At 45.2% G+C, this 12,806-nt stretch overlaps 1 protein-coding gene across 1 annotated transcript in view; it reads left to right on the top strand.

The window, feature by feature from the left end:
- Nucleotides 1-2,533: 2,533 nt before the first annotated feature.
- The window catches only part of LOC135404171 (sodium channel protein type 5 subunit alpha-like), a 215,763-nt gene continuing 205,490 nt past the window's right edge, over nucleotides 2,534-12,806 (top strand). Inside the window, exon 1 of the mRNA XM_064638848.1 lies at nucleotides 2,534-2,766. The gene's annotated coding sequence lies outside the window, so the exon portion shown is untranslated. The remainder of the gene's footprint in view (nucleotides 2,767-12,806) is intronic.

Raw genomic sequence — 12,806 nt, 5'->3', positions numbered from 1 at the left:
ATGTGGTCTATGAATCATAGACTCGTTAAGGTTGGAAAAGACCTCTAAGATCCAACCATTAAATTAACTCCTCCTTCATAGGAAGAAGCAGTAGGTTCACATGTCCTCTCTCCACAAGCCCAACTACCTCATGATATATTTTTTTAGCTGTTCGGGGGAAGAAACACCATTTTTTTGAGGTGATGTAGGGCACAGCACCATGGTAGAAGTTTCTGCAGGTCTGAGCACCCCACAGTGATGGTTCTGCTGCCCAAGAGTTGGGAGTATTTCTGGGTGCTGAGAGCACTGTTGTGGTGGGACCATGCCATGGCCACCTCAATGTGGAGGATTTCCACTGCAGCTCTGCTGCTGTGATGAGCAGTGTGACCCCCAGCAACTCTCCCTACACTGTACTTTTGCTATGGTGTGAATTCTTGTTTTAATTGAACTTAAAATGGTGTTGGAAATCATTAAACATTGCTGAAAAAGTGTTGTTCCTCTTGTAAGTTGGAGATGTCCTGTAGAGACATGACAGTGCAGTGGTTGGGGTTCAAAAACAGGTTGAGATGTCACAGACTCACAGTCTGACTTTCTGGCACTGAAGATGTGCTCACCCTGACCTCTTTGGGCCCTCATGAGAACCTACTTCCTTTGGTGCATGCACCATTCAGCATGAGAGGTTAAACCCCTGAGGATTTGTCTTCCTTTGCCTCCTGCCTTGCACATCATTTTGTGATGCTCTAGGCTTTTACAGGCTCTTTTCCCACAGGGAAAGCTCCACTCTTCTCTGCCTTTCTTAGTCTTCATTCTTCTCCATCTCCTTTTGTTTGTAGTCTTTGTTTTCCAGTCTCTAACCTCTATTCTCCCTTCCCAGTTCCTTCTCTCCTCTTCCTCACCCAGCTCTTCCCTATGATATACTTCATTTCCTGCTTTTCCAGTTCTGAATCTTTGTTCATTTTGAATCCCCCACTTGATAATTTCCTTGAACATGAACTTGTTCTTGAATGGAGACCTGCTCTCCAACCACCTTCCCAGGGCCACTGTAGCCTCACCAGTTTTTTTCTCTACATGATCTGCTCCTTTCCCAGCACTTGCTGTCCTTGATCACTACCAAACCCTGAGCTGCTTTCACAGGAGTGTTTGTTACAACTGCAAACTCTCTTTCCAGAGAGGCAACAGCCACTTTCCAGCACATCACTGAGGCAATAAACCAATGCCAATCTCCCCTGTACATCCTATTTTACCTCACTCAGTAACTTAAGGGTCTTTTGCAATTTTTCAGAAGTTTCTTTCACTTTTACCACCCTGAATACTTCAATATTTCCAGCAAGTCCTTGCCACTCCTCTCTACACCCACAGACATCCAACTATGATCTTCCCAGTCACTGCTGGGCTGCTCATTTTTAGTGAAAGCTGCTGTTCCTACTCATTGGAGTTGCTGCCCAGGCATCTCTTCCTTAAGGCCTGAGGCACTGGGACAGTCAGCTGCAGGGAGAGATGGGTTTGGTTGTCTGTGGGTGATCAGAGGGCCTGAAGTATAACCAGCTTTGGCACGGTTCACCCTTTCTCCCTTCCTCTGTGTGCTCAGGGACCCCTTGCTTTGTCCTGTTCCCCACTGCCTCTCCTCTCCCCCATGCACCCTTGGCCCTGCCTGCACCCTCTCTCCAGGTCCACCATGACAACTCCCAACTTCCATGGCAGCTTCATCCTCCCTCCTTCCCCCTCCCACCTTTCCCTCCAGTCACTTTCATCCCATCTTTCTCCCTAGAGCATTTAGATGTAGCACCTGGGGACATGGGTTAGTGGTGGACATGGCTGTGCTGGCTTAATGGTTTGACTCAATGATCTCAGGGGTATTATTTTACAAACTAAACAAGTCTGTGATTCTAGCCCTCACTCATCTTGCTTCCCACTGCCTTTTCCATTCTTCTCTTCCCTATCCCTCCCTTCTTCCCAGCTCCTCTCATCCCTCCTTTCACCCTAGACTGTGCAGCTGTAGCACTTAGGGACACAGTGTAGTGGTGGACTTGGCTGTGCTGACTTAACTGTTGGACTTGATGATCTAAGGGGTATTTTACAAATCAAACAAGTCTATGATTCTAGCCCTCCCTCATCCCACTTCCCGCTGCCTTTTCCATGCTTCTCTCCCTTCCTCCCAGCCCTTTTCATCCCTCCTTCCACCCCACCCCTTTTCTTTGCCCATCGTTTCTCCTTCCCCACCCCTCAGCCCTGCCTATCCTTCCTCCGCACCCCTCTGCCTTCCTCCCTATCCCCCTGCCTGCCTCCCCATTCTGCACCTTTCTGCCTCTCTGTTCTCCACGCCTCCCTCTCCCACATCCCCCTTTCTCCCTCCCCATCACTCCCCTTCCCTTTCCCTCCCCTCTCTCCTCCCCGGTCCCTTCCCCCCACCGGCTGCAGGGGGCGCTGCGGGGCCGCCCCGGCTGCGCTCGGCGGGGCGGGCGGTGCCTCCGCCGCTCCCTCCGTCCGTCCATCCATCCTTCCCGCCTCCCTCCAGCCCTCCTCCCTCCATCCCTCCCCACTCCCCCCCGCCGCCCGCCCGCCCGGCCGGGGCTCCGCTGGCTCCGCTCCGCTCCGGCGGCAGCGGCACAGACGGCGCGGCGGCTCCGAGCCATGAGCGCTCCGCGGCGGGCGGGCAGCGCGCTCCGCGCCCGGCAGCCGGGCGCTTCCTTCCCGCGGGACGGGACCGCTCGCGGACTAAAAACTCTGTGGATACAATGAAGTGGCTCTGGGACTCTTGGTTTAGCAGGAAAAATTAAATAAACCAATGTAAGTTTCTCTCTCTCTCTTTTTTTTTTTTTTTTTGGTTTGGTTTTGTTGTTTGCCTGTTAATAAAATAATAATAAAAGGGGGGAAAAAAAAGAAAGAAAGAAACGGAAAAGAAGCCCGGTTCCGAGCGTGTCGCGGAGGAGGAATTGGTAGTGCCGGGATTTTCCCTTCCCCAAACTTTCCCTCGAGGCGAGAGGAGAACCGCGACCGTCCCGTCCGAGTAGGGCGGCAGAGAGGGACCGGGGGCTGGAGCAGAGCGAAGTTGGCGTAGCAAAGCTTGTGTTGGGCTGTAAAAGCAGAGCATATATACATTTACATATATATATATGTTGCTGTTTAGAGGTAATTCTGGCAGAGAATCGGTCTGGTTTCCATCTCGCTTCCGCACCCAGAAGTGCCGGGAAAGAACAAACAGCAGAGAGAATAATCTGCAAATTGTTTGTTTAATGTTACGTGGTGTCAGATGTACTGGAGTGGAAATTTAGTGGCGGGTTGTGAAGGGAAGAAAAGAACTAGAATAGGTATTTCTGCGGTGGCAGGGAAAATGTATCGTTCTTCTGTATCTTGAGAATATTACCGGTATTACTTGTTGTAAGGTCTGACATATTTTAAGTATGTATCTTAATGGCACCACACACCTCAAAGCTCTTTACAGAACACCTCTGCTTAAAATATTTGGAGTTTTCACCAGCACAAATTAAAAACTGGACTTGGCTTATGTAAATAAAAGAAAACTGAGGAGAGCTGTGCTGCACTCCAGCAAGGTGATCATGATTTTATCGAGGCAACCCTGAGGGGAACAATGAATACTGAGAGAACTGTGAGAGAGAATGAAAGCTAAATTAAAGCAAAACTTATGCAACCGAAGTGTGGCTGTAGTGGGAATAAATCAGACTTTTTTTTTTTTTTTTTTGAGATTTGGGTGAGGAGGTGGAGATGAGCCTCTGGAAAGCGGAGAAACATGCAAGCCAGGCACACTTACAGCAACAGGTCTTGTTTTGCCTGGGAAGGATGAGCTGAGCTTTGTGAGTGCTTGAGCCAAGCTTACCCAGTCACAACTGGGGCAGTGGCTGATCCTGCAGACGGGCATTGGATCCGGGGCTGGTGGCCCCAATTTCTCCCACTGCTGGGCTGGTGAGCAGCTCTTCCCAAAACACAGGGCGGATGGTGGAATAAACGCGGTGATTCAAAGAGGATTTGTCAATACTAAAAATAAACAGGCCCGCAGATGTGTCCTAGAGGGTCATGTACAGGCTCAACATTTTCGGGGCCAATGAGCTGATTTCGGCGATTTTCCGTCTGTGTGTCCTGTCCAAGGTGCTGAAGTTCATTTTGCTGCAATTTCCCAGAATTTCGGGGTTTGGCAGAAGTGGTCTTGGAGGCTTCCTCTCGTCTGAAACTGGTGAGGGGGTTCCCCCCCGGGTGGTATGAAGAAAAAGCAGGGATGTGTTTTCAGACACGTATATTTGATCCCTCCTTTTGGCGTGGGAAAACAGGCCAGGTGGAGACGCAGATGGATCCGGCAGATCCTATAAGCTTTTGGTGGCAGAGAATTGGAAAGGTCAGAGCTGTGAGGCAGTGAGGAGTGAAACCCTCTCATTCTAATGGACCAAGACAGTGGTGGTTTTGAAAGTGTCAGTTTTGTTGGTTTGAGTGCATTGCCTCAATGAGACATCTGGTTCTGGCAAAGTTGAGGGGAGCCCAGTGCAACAACGGAATGGAGATGATGCAAATGGAATTGAAGTGATATTCACTGATTTTGTTAATTTTTTTTTTTATTCTGATGTAGCCTTTTGAAAGGGCAAACACAGTTGGCAGAGAGCTTCAGAAGTAGAGGGTCCTTTAGAAAAGAAGAATGTCTTTTGGGGGCAAATGTCTCAACATGTAAGCAATAGAAGCCTGTCCTGCAAGTTGTGATATTTTTAGATTAAAGTGACAAAAGGTCTCAGCCTCGAGTAGTGGAGTTTATGTAACTTTGGTAGAGACAGATCACAGTATTGCCAGAAATAATCACAGATTAATATTTTACTTAACTTGTTCATGATTGGAGTTCAATACTGTCACATGGTTTTTCTCAGATCTTGACACTCATTCTGACTCATTCATAATGCAGCTTTGTACTTCTGTCTCACACTCCGAGGGTTTTACAAACACGAAGGGTCAGATTCTAAGGCCAGTGTTCTCCCACAGAAGTAGGTTTTGCTGTGAGGAGTCCTGCAGATTTAAAGCATGCCAGAACTCTGTACAGTGTGGTAGAGAACTGATACTGTTTCATGCCCTGAATCATTCGTCAGAGCTCACAAAGGTATTCGGTTGCATCATTGGGTACGTAGCCTAAATACCTTGACCATGAAGGGGGTATGTAGACCACGAGACTTCATGACTCTGAATGACATCTTATGGGTACAGACTTTAAAACTGCAACAGAGTTGAGAGCATTGTATTCCTGACTTGATTGAGAAACTGGCCCTGGTTCTCGCTGTGATGGACTAACACCTGTGGCACCGGCTAACACCTCTCAGGACTTTTACAGGTTACAGGAAAATGTTGAGTGGTTGCTGTGTTCTTGGTTTAAATGTGTTGTCAAAATTATATTCAAAAATTTGCTGTTAGGAAATGACATCCTAAACTGGCATGGGAGATTTATGAAATATAGCTAGTTAGTTTTAATTTCTTTAAAATATCCTGTTTATGATATTAAATAGGGATTGGTTTGTCTTCCCATTACCATTTTCGGCTTAATATCTTGAAAGAATCCTCTGTGTATGCATGTGAGTAAAAAACATGTTGGGTTGCATATTAAAACATGTTGGTTGTCATTTGGAAAGCCTGGTCATGCTTTTCAAAAGGAACAGGCTGTCACCTGTTATCACCTTAGATGCCTTAGTTTTTGGAAGCTCAACTAGAAAAACATAGAAGAGACCTTTTGTTTTCAGAGAGTGAGTGCTCAGTTCTTCCTGAAAATTGCTACCTTCTAAGTTGTCTCTGAACATCCTCAAGAATCACTTCTGAAAATTATAGCCCTAATAGTTAAAAAGTGACAACAACTAATTTCTGAGTTCTGTAAAATAAAACTTTGGTAACACAGAAGCAGCATCACTCTTAAATATACACTTGACCTTTCTGCTTTGTGTTCACATGTTGTCTTCAGGTAGGGCCTTAATCAAAGTACACAGCAATTTATATTTGGAATTCTGTCATCACTTCTGCACCATCTAGCCTGTAGAAAAACACATGAAGTCAGTTGGGTATACTTCTATTTGATCATAGTGAATATCTCTTTAACAGTATCATGTATGACTGCAAAAAAGTTCAGATAAACGTGTGTTTATTTATCTTTTAAATAGGATTGTCCTTATGAATATCTACCAAAAGGAAACCCTGGTTGTATTTCTATTGATCTTGGTTTATTATTTAGTCTGCAAACAAAACTGATGGGCCCACTTTGACCTGTCTCTGTCTCTTTGGGTTTCTCTTGCAAAGTGACAGTTTCTAAATCAGGAAGAAAATCAGGTCACATTTCTGGCTCTACAGGATTTATCTCATTGCTCTTCTTTCAAAGTAATTAGAGTTACTAATAATGAGGAAGAGAAAACTTTTCCAGAACTGGAATGTCCCTAACTCCTCTCTCCTTCTGGCAGTTTTTGTGTCACTGAAGAGATCCACGTAGTTCAGAAAGTTTGTTGTGGAGGATCCTTTTGCTCCATCATACGCATGGTATCTTCCTTTTAGTTTAACTGCAGGTGATCTGGTCAGTCTTACAAATGTACCTTCTTTTCCTTAGGTTAATTATGTCTCCTTATTTATTTCCCAGTCATTCTGGGACGATGTTACTGGACCAGCTCCGGGCTGTCCAGTTGCAGTGAGCGAGATCCCAGATTTCAGGTTGGAAGAAGAAAGAGGGCGCATCTACCGAAGTCATCGCATATCCCAGTCCCTAGTTGACTCAGGACAGAGTGGTTTTGTTAAATGCATGTAGTACCAGCTGTCATAATTGCCCTTTCTACCACTCTTTTTAAGGTTTCTTATCAGTCTGACTTCACAAAGCCAAATTCCCAGCAAAGATGGCAAAAGAACGACAAAAATTCCCTCTCTTCTCACACGCCCACCTTTGAGGAGGTGTGGCCTGGCCTTCCACAAGGAGGTCACCTTGTGAATCTTTTGTGTGCAAAATTTTCATCAGTGTCAAAAGATTCCTTATCCTTCATGGCAAAACCATGCCTCCTTGCTCTTTGTATTGAACAAAGCCTTTTTTAATCACAGTTCTGCATGACAGGAATGGCTTGGGTTTTATTTTTATCGTAATATTGCAAGAGCTTTTTGAATTAAGAGATCTGACACATCAAATAGTACTGTTGTACCAAAACATGCAGAAAAAATTTAAATTCTCCTAAGCTCCAAGCTTTCTCTTTGCCCTTTCTTATTTGATTTTAAAATCAGAGGTTTTCTTTTATATCTTGGAAAAAACAAGTCCATTCTTTACTGGATTATTTATTTCATCTCTCAGCTTGAATTGAGCTTTCGTGCTTTGCTAAATTTCTGCCAAAGAGGCTTTTTACTGCAATGCTGAGAGCCCTACCAACAGGTTGTAGGTTCTTTTTAAAGCTTGTTGGATTCCTAAGGTGCTAAAACTGCTCTGCATTCAAGTTATCACTTGAAAGATATCTGCAACTTGTGCTTTATTAATTTTAATCCAACTCCAATATGGAATACATAAAAAGTCTTACTGATTTGAATTGCAAGTTTGTAAAAGTTAGGTGACTGAATGCAGACTGTGGTGTGTTGGAAGAAATGAGTCTTTCTCAATATTCATGGCATGTGAAGCCTGACTGTGAACACTAAGCCTAAGGTTTTAGGGTTTTGAAGGGTTCTTGGGAGGTGTGAGTTGTGGTTGAGGTTTTTTGCCTGCTGACTTTAAGGCTTAAGAGAAAATAAAACAGGTCTGTATGATATAAAGCTATAGAAAAACTTGTCGATGGGCATTTTTTTTTTAAGACCTGTTAGCTGAAGGTAGATTAAAGATTAACTTTTTAGGCCAAAATCCATTCTTAAAAACTGTATTATTTCTAAAGTTATTTTTCCAAGATTCTTTTCTTTATCATAATGAAATGGTCACTTTTGCCCCCCAGAATGGTCAGTTTTGTTATTGTCTTGGTGGCTGAATATGCCACTGTTCTGCCTGGCTGGCTTGCAGCATGTTGGGTCTAACAAGCTTAACGTGCATCAAGGCTTCAGGTTTACAGAACCTTGGTCCTGGGAAATCAAAACAGGACAGCACAGAGGGATCACTTCTAGTTATTTCCAGTGAGCAAAAATTCACCCCTGTAGGAGCCAGCTTGGATTTTATGCCCCACTGCCAGCCCTTTTTGGTCCTCTGAGGAGCATCTCTGCTGCCAGGCTGTGCGAGGTCAGACACTGCCCTTGGGAAATCCCAAAAAACATGAACTTTAGAAAGAAGTGATGATAAATAAAGAAAGCTCCCTCACCACGGTGTAAAGCTCCTAAAGAGGAGAAACTCTGTCGTGAAGTTTTTGGTTTTCTCTGTGATGTAGAGTGGGCAGAGGTTTAGGGAGAGTGATGTTAGTGGGAGGCTCTCGGGGATAGGAGGGAGCACCTTTAAAGTGTTTCAGCCTGACCTGTAGACAGGCACTTGGTGTTGTCTGAGGCCTGACACATTAGTGGCCGTTACATAATGCACAATTATAAAATCACGCTAAAGCCTCTTTAAAATACCTGCCTGATTATAACAGGGTAATTACGCCGCGTTTAATAGAGATGAGTGCTGCGGGGAAGGGACCCCCCTGCGCCAAAACTTGTTCCCCCGCCTGCCACATCAGATGCAGCCAATGGTGCCGTTCTCCTGGCCCGTGGAAGCCCCAAAGCCCCCAAAGCCCCCCACGGCGGTGTGCCGGCTCTCGTGTTACAGGGGTTGTCCTTTCCTTCCGGACGAGGATTTCTGGCTGTCGCTGCTCCCCATATTAGTACAGCCAGTGCGACGCCGTGACGCGGCCGCCCTCTCTCCCTCCCCGGGGCCCAGCACATCGTCTCCGCTGCCTCCCCAGCCTTATTCCCAGCCTCTGACATCGAGTTATGCGCTGCTCCCGTGCTGCTGGGGGGGCCAAAGGCATTGCCGGCCGTGTCCGCAGCAAGAGGGTCTGGAAAGCACTGCAAGTATCTTAAGAATTCTTTTTTTTTTTTTTTCTCCCTCCTCTATCTCTTTTCAAAAGTGTTTCACGTCGAGAGGTCTAATCTCCCTCGATGCGTGCGTGTGGTTCTCATTCATGTGAGAGCAGGGGCTGCTCCGGCGTGTGTTGTGTGTCCCTTGGGAAATAACCCCTTCGGAGTTGCAGTGCGTGGCAAAGTTCCCCCCCGGTTTGCTGAGGTCCTCGTAGCTCTTTCCTTCCCTGCGCCCGTCAAACAGAGGGATGAATCCTCCTCTCGGCTCTGCCGGTGTAAATCCAGATCGATTTGTTTGACTTCAGCAGAGCTAATCCAGATTTACACGGCCCTTTCCCTGAGGACTTCCCCTGTTTTTTGCTCTAGGTGACCGTTAGTGGGCCAATGTCAAAATACATCTGATCTAGTCAGATTCCCTGTCTCCAATCATTAATTATTCTCTGGCAAAAGTTTCTGAGGAAGAGCGGTTGTATTTGAAAACAATATACAAATTCTGTTGCTAATTTTAGAAAGTAAGGGAGATTTTTTTTTTTAGTTGAAACTAAATATAATTTGAAAGATAATGTACAAAGACTTAAATATAGCACTCTATTATACATTGCATATGAATGGTTTATCTTGGTTTTAACATGTTTAGTTTGTTTTTCCATCTTTCTCAGCAGACAGCTGTTAGATAAAGAGAGAAAAGTAAATAGTTGTTATGAAACTGAACGTCATAGCTAAAGGGAACAAAAAAAAGAATCATCATATGAATATGGAAAGATAAAGACAAAATAAATCCTGTCTGTGCTTTTCCCCTTTGCCCCATCCTCTCATGATACTTCTGTAGTAGTACTTTAGCTAAAGAAGTACTTTAGTGTTTCTAGAACAAATTCCCTGTAGGTCCATCATGCTCATGTTCCTGCTGGATTCAGGCAGTTTTGAATTGAAGCTCCAAATCCTTCATGGGAGGGTAAAACTGGGGTAGAAACTTTCCCAGGAAAATCTCTGTGTTTTTGGGTTCTTTTGCCCTTAGCGGAAGTTTTGCTTGAGTTACATTGAGTTTGCTTTTCTATGAAGTTGCTAAACTTGACGACCCTCAAAAGTTTTGTTATGTCCATACGGTGTCTGAACAAGCACCTGCAAGGTGTACAGATGTCCTTCTGGCTGCACAGGATGGCTTGAAGAACTTGCTTTCTCCGGTGGTTGTGAGACGCAGCACTGCTCCTCACATGTCATTACACCCAGGAAAAATTGTTCTTTTTGTCAAAATTTTCTCGAGGTTTTCCCTGTTTTGTGAAACCTGAGCAGTGCTGGGCTGGCGGGTTCTTGCTCTGTGTGTTGTGTGTTCAACAGTCAGGTCCCGGTGCAGATCTCTGCTTTTTAGCTGCTTCTTAGGGCAGGCCAGAAAGAACCTAGAAATGCCACACTGGGAAACACATTGCCTTCTTTTATAGAGATATGCAGAATGGCATAAAAGACCCTTAGAATAAAAATAACAATAATTAAAAAAAACCCAACCAAAATTATGATTGTAGACTCCTGGGAACAGGGCAAGTGGCTGCATATGAGCTTATGATCTGAAAACATTGAAATATTCTGGGCTGTGGTTTTCTTTTATTAATTATCCTAAGTGATGTTCAGAACCTGAAACCAAGGCTTTTAGACACATCTCTGGTGCCTAATTCTGCTTGCTGTCTCATAACAGGGTGAATCAGGAGGCTGTTTATTGAAGTCAGTGATGCAGTGTCGATGTAAAAGCGACATAAGGGAGATGGAGGATTTGTTTACGAGCATAAAAGTCCCCTGGACAGTTTAACACTAACAGAGAAAATCACTGAATAGCTGCAAAGCACAGAGCTTAAATGTATCTGAAATAAGTTTTCTGGAGCATTTCCAGAACTATTTTAAGAGCCTGATCCAGAGCCTGGTGAAGCCAAAGGTAAAACTCCTTTTGACTTCTTCAGAGCTGACATTACACTTTGAAACATCATTCCCTCTCTGAAATTTTCTAAAGCTGTCTTTTAGATGGTTTTTAATTAACCATTATGCCAGATGTAATGCCTTTTTTATCCCTCTAGTGCTTGGATTTGTTAAATATAAGAAAGAAATAATAGCGCAATTCCTTTTTTCGCACAGGAAATTCTGATCTCCTATGTATTTAGTCATTAGTTGCACAAGCCACAAAAACTCATCTTCTGTTGCTCTGTTTCTCTGTTGGTTTCCCTTTGTGCCTCTCTCTTATCCTCTAGCTTTTGAACCCACTGGACAATTTGATTCAGAGGTTCAGGACTAGAAAATATTTGGGTTTTGTGAGTGCTGTTAAAGGATGTTCCTGGATTGACAATAGACAGACTCAAGGAGTGTAAGAAAGTGTAATGTAAGAAAGTGGCCATGGGGTGACCCAGCCACATACTACACAGCTATGGATCCACCAGAACTCCATAGGGGAGCACATTACTTCAGTAATGTGCGTTGACAGAATTTTTAATGCTATTCCATATTATATTGCATTTTATGTTTAATGTCCCATTTCCAGGCCAGTCACTGCTTCACCTACACCAACCATGTCCATGAAATCAGGTAATGCCAAGTGTGGGCTGTAATTGTATAGTTTTAAAGGGGACTTGGGAACAAAGCCCTGGGATCTCAGCACCTTTAGGAATAATCTGAAAAGGTTCCATCATATGGATTTAGTGCTGGATCCAAACCTGCTGAAGATCCCAGTTGGCTTCAGGAGGTTGTGGATAGGTCTGCATGTGCCATATGCTGAGGAGTGGGTGTCAGGAGTGAGGGACCAAGGGTGCCTTGAGCCATGAGAGAGCTTGAGGTCCTGTTGAAAGACTGGACAGGAGGTGAAAGTGGGATGATGTCCCAGAGGACTATGGCCCTCCTGCTCTAATCCTGCCCCATGCACTGTTATATCTGAGGCTCCTTGTGTGCAAGGGGAATGTTTGACTGTATCAGCATTGTTGCCCAACTTATGTTCAGCAGATATGAATACATCTGATATAATAACCATTTTTATGCATATAGAGATAAATATATCTGTTTTATTTATATATGTATATATATATATAAAAATATATAAAACCAAATCAGGAAAGAAGCAAAGACATGGAAAATGCCCTTTCCAGCTCTACCAGTTGTGTACTCCCCATTCTGCTGGGAACTGGCATATCTGTGGTGTCAGATGGCATATGTGTGCCCAGCTAGAAGGTGCTGTAAACCAGGACGAGAGGCAGCAGGGATCGCACCGAGGATACCCCGAGCTTTGTGTGTCCATGCAACGAGGCTGTGGCTGTTTCTCCCCCAGCCCTCGGCCCGACCATCGCTGCGAGTGGTGCGAGGAAGGGAAAATGGAGGGTGTCCCTGACCCCGGTAATCTCCAGCTGCCACCGAGCCTCCCGGGAGGCACCCGCGGCCAGCGCAGATTAACACAGCCCACAGCAGGGACTGGCCTGCAGCCAGCATGGCCCCGGGATCAAAGGAGCGTGGAGGTGGCTGAGAGCCACCTTCGGGCTCCTCCTCCTCGCCTCGCTCTGCCACAGCTTTTGCCTCCCCCGATAAATCAAACCCACCCTCTGCCGTCGTTGCAGATCAATATGCTTTCCCCCCCCCCCCGTATCTTGCATAGGGTGTTTATGTCCAGGTGTGCTTTCAGAGCTAATAATTGGCACCGAGTCGCCTTTCTTAAGGATCTTGCCAGGGTAGCGACGTGCACACATGCTGGCTGCCTTTTTTCTTGATGAGCAGAAACAGGGGCTTCTGGCCCCAAAAGATAAACCGTGACGGCGCAAGCTGGGAACCATCCTGAGGTTGTCATAGGCAGATCCAGTGCAGAGGCATGTAATGAGCAGTGCCCAGTTCTCTACAGTCCTCTA

This window comes from Pseudopipra pipra, chromosome 1 (assembly GCF_036250125.1).
Source record: "Pseudopipra pipra isolate bDixPip1 chromosome 1, bDixPip1.hap1, whole genome shotgun sequence".
In the NCBI taxonomy this organism is placed as follows: Eukaryota; Metazoa; Chordata; class Aves; order Passeriformes; family Pipridae; genus Pseudopipra; species Pseudopipra pipra.
Note: the sequence above shows the minus strand (reverse complement) of the source record. Positions and strands in the feature narration are given on the sequence as shown.